The sequence below is a fragment of the Cervus canadensis genome, chromosome 8, assembly GCF_019320065.1.
Source record: "Cervus canadensis isolate Bull #8, Minnesota chromosome 8, ASM1932006v1, whole genome shotgun sequence".
Lineage (NCBI taxonomy): Eukaryota > Metazoa > Chordata > Mammalia > Artiodactyla > Cervidae > Cervus > Cervus canadensis.
Window position 1 is genome coordinate 88,008,706 of NC_057393.1, and position 4,340 is coordinate 88,013,045.

The window sequence follows — 4,340 nt, forward strand, 5'->3', positions numbered from 1 at the left end:
CTTCTGGAGACTGATGCTGAACTATGAGCTCCAATAAGGCAGGGGTAATCTGTACAACTTATCCACAGTAGGCAACGTTAAGTCAATAAATTTACTGAATCTATTAAACATTCAAATCACTCACAAACATACATAGAAGATTATCTATTATATTAATCATGCCTTTTTATTCTATTATTCCATACTCTTAGCTTTGATCTCTTGGGGCCTTAGTAACCCTGGATGGACTGCTTCTCCATCCTCTCCCAGGGTTTAACCCATTTCTAAGGAAGATGATCAAGATGGTTGATGGTCAATTTTCAATACCGAAATCAGATTGAGTATATTCTTTGCAGCCAAAGATGGAGAAGCTCTATACAGTCAACAAAAACAGGACTGGGAGCTGACTGTGGCTCAGATCATGAACTCCTTATTGCCAAACTCAGACTGAAATTGAAGAAAGTAGCGAAAACCACTAGACCATTCAGGTATGACCTAAATCAAATCCCTTATGACTATACAGTGGAAGTGAGAAATAGATTTAAGGGACTAGATCTGATAGACAGAGAGCCTGAAGAACTATGGATGGAGGTTTGTGACATTGTACAGGAGACAGGGATCAATACCATCCCCAAGAAAAAGAAATGCAGAAAAGCAAAATGGCTGTCTGAGGAGGCCTTACAAATAGCTGTGAAATGAAGAGAAGTGAAAAGCAAAGGAAAAAAGGAAAGATATACACATTTGAATGCAGAGTTCCAAAGAATAGCAAGGAGAGATAAGAAAGCCTTCCTCAGTAATCAATGCAAAGAAATAGAGGAAAACAACAGAATGGGAAAGACTAGAGATCTCTTCAAGAAAATTAGAGATACCAAGGGAACATTTCATCCAAAGATGGGTTCGATAAAGGACAGAAATGGTATGGACTGAACAGAAGCAGAAGATATTAAGAAGAGGTGGCAAGAATACACAGAAGAACTATACAAATAAGATCTTCATGACCCAGATTATCATGATGGTATGATCACTCACCTAGAGCCAGACATCTTGGAATGGGAAGTCAAGGGGGCCTTAAGAAGCATCACTACAAACAAACCTAGTGGAGGTGATGGAATTACAATTGAGCTATTTCAAATCCTAAAAGATGCTGCTGTGAAAGTGCTACACTCAATATGCCAGCAAATTTGGAAAACTCAGCAGAGTCCACAGGACTGGAAAAGGTCAGCTTTCATTCCAGTCCCAAAGAAAGGCAATGCCAAAGAATGCTCCAACTACTGCACAATTGCACTCATCTCACACACTAGCAAAGTGATGCTCAAAATTCTCCAAACCAGGCTTCAACAGTACGTGAACGATGAAATTCCAGATGTTCAAGCTAGATTTAGAAAAGATAGAGGAACCAGAGATCAAATTGCCAACATCCATTGGATCATCAAAAAAGCAAGAGAGTTCCAGGAAAACGTCTACTTCAGCTTTATTGACTATGCCAAAGACTTTGACTGTGTGGATCACAACAAACTGTGGAAAATTCTTAAAGAGATGGAAATAAAAGACTACCTGATCTGCCTCTTGAGAAATCTGTATGCAGATTAGGAAGCAACAGTTAGAAGTGGACATGGAACAACAGACTGGTTCCAAATTAGGAAAGAAGTACGTCAAGACTGTATGTTGTCACCTTATATGCAGAATACGTCATGAGAAACGCTGGGCTGGATGAAGCACATAGCTGCCGGGAAAAATATCAGTAACCTCAGATATGCAGATGACACCACCCTTATGGCAGAAAGTGAAGAAAACTAAAGAGCCTCCTGATGAAAGTGAAAGAGGAGAGTGAAAAAGTTGGCTTAAAGCTCAACATTCAGAAAACTAAGATCATGGCATCTGGTCCCATCACTTCACGGCAAATAGATGGGGAAACAGTGGAAACAGTAACAGACATTATTTTGGGAGGCTCCGAAATCACTGCAGATGGTGACTGCAACCATGAAATTAAAAGATGCTTGCTTCTTGGAAGAAAAGCTATGACCAACGTAGACGGCATATCAAAAAGCAGAGATGTTACTTTGCCAACAAAGGTCCATCTAGTCAAATCTATGGTTTTTCCAGTAGTCATGTATAGATGTGAGAGTTGGATTATAAAGAAAGCTGAGTGCTGAAGAATTGATGCTTTCAAACTGTGGTATTGGAGAAGACTCGTGAGAGTCCCTTGGACTGCAAGGAGATCCCACCAGTCCATCCTAAAGGAAATCAGTCCTGACTCTTCATTGGAAGGACTGATGTTGAAGCTGAAACTCCAATACACTGGCCACCCAATGTAAAGAACTGACTCATTGGAAAAGACCCTGATGCTGGGAAAGATTGAAGGCGGGAGGAGAAGGTGATGACAGGATAAGATGTTTGGATGGCATCACCGACTCAATGGACATGAATTTGAGTAAGCTCCTGGAGTTGGTGATGGACAGGGAGGCCTGGAGTGCTGCAGTCCATGGGGTAGCAAAGAGTTGGACACCACTGAGAGACTGAATTGAACTGAACTGAGGGAAGATGAACAACTCACCTCGAAATGTACCTTTCAAACGCAAATCAATGAATCTAGAGCCCATGTCCCAACCACCTTCTCTATCAGGCTCTAACCCTAACCCTATCCATCTGCCCTAATCATCCCAGGGCCAGAGGGCCAGGCACAGACAACTAGGGCAGCCTGTCTGCCCCAGAACCTGCTGGGAATTAGCAAACTAGCCGAATCTGAGGTTTCTGAGTCTGCCTCACATGTTCCTTCCCATGGAAATCACATTAAGGCTCTTGCTCACATTTTCCCTCTTCCCTTTGTCTCCTGATCAGCCCTGGTCTTTCTCTACATGTCGTGCTGTGGCTCCTGTGTCTAGGGATCTGTGGGCTCTATACTTACAGTTTTTATAACTTCTTCCTTCATTCCTTCATGAGAGCCATTTTTGTCTGTGTGTGCTATCATACCTATTTGTACATATATACCTCCTGCTCTAACTCTATTCCCGCTGAACATCATTTTCATATTTCACTTCTCATATAACTTGCCCACAGGGAGAGAAAAATGTTAGCACTCAGACCAGTGTGAACATCTGGTCTACCTGACAGTTCAATTTCTCATTCTAAAATTAAAAACAGACATTCTGGTTGTATACTTAATTTTCTAGTGAGTTTTGTTAGGATGAGTCAACCTCCCCAGACCAAACGGTTCTCAAGATATAGGTCACAACAAGAATGGTGATTAATTTCCCAAACCCAAAATTCCTTTGAGAAGACTGATCTGCATGGTCATCTGCCCTCCTCAGTAGCATCCATGCTGCCTGGGTGTGACCTTTCCTCTACACCCTATTCTGAGCTGGTTGATGTATAAAAGCCAGCAACATTCTTGTTGACCCCATCACATGTCCAGAAATACTTATGCTTACTAAGAGCCCTGCCTGTGGTCAGCCTCTTGGATCTGTAAATCGCTCTGATTGTTGTTTAATCTCTAAGTTACAGTGTCTGACTCAGTGTAACCCCATGGACTGTAACCTGCCAGTCTCCTCTGCCCATGGGATTTCCCAGCAAGAATACTGGAGTGGGTTGCCATTTTCTTCTCCAGGGCATCTTCCTGACTCAGGGCCCACAACTCCTACTTAGCAGCTGGATTCTTTACCACTGAGCCACCTGGCAAACCAAGTTGCTCTGGGTGAAACATCAAATGAAAGAAAGTCTGACCAGTGGGGAGAACCTTAGACTTGTGAAGTCATCTGAATGGTGGTTCTGGAAAGGAGCAGTGAGGACCAGAAAGCCCAGCCAAGACAGGAGTGGACCAGCCTTCCTCCCCATCCTTGTCTCAGCAGCAGGCCCTTTGTTTCCTGGCCACTGGGTCAAGGTCAATCCCAGAGCCAGAGGCAAACATGCCTTACCCAGCTGCCTGGAAACACCTCCCCCCAGGCTGTTCAGCAAGTTCATCCAAACTGAAGCCTCCAAACAGAAGCTGCTTTGTCTCTGTAATGCCGTCACTGCGGAACAGTGTTGGAGCCACTGAGCAGCCTTATGGAGCTAGAGGGGACAGGCAGCTCTCCTGGAAGTTAAGGGAGGGAGCCCTCTGCCCTGCACACCCTGGCCCTCCGTTCAGTTCAGTCACTCTGTCGTGTCTCTTTGCGACCCCATGGACTGCAGCACGTCAGGCTTCCCTGTCCATCACCAACTCCTGGAGATCGCTCAAACTCATGTCTATCGAGTTGGTGATGCCATTCAACCATCTCATCCTCTGTCGTCCCCTTCTCCTGCCTTCAATCTTTCCCAGCATCAGGGTCTTTTCCAATGAGCCAGTTCTTCGCATAAAGGTGGCCAAAGCATTGAAGCTTCAGCTC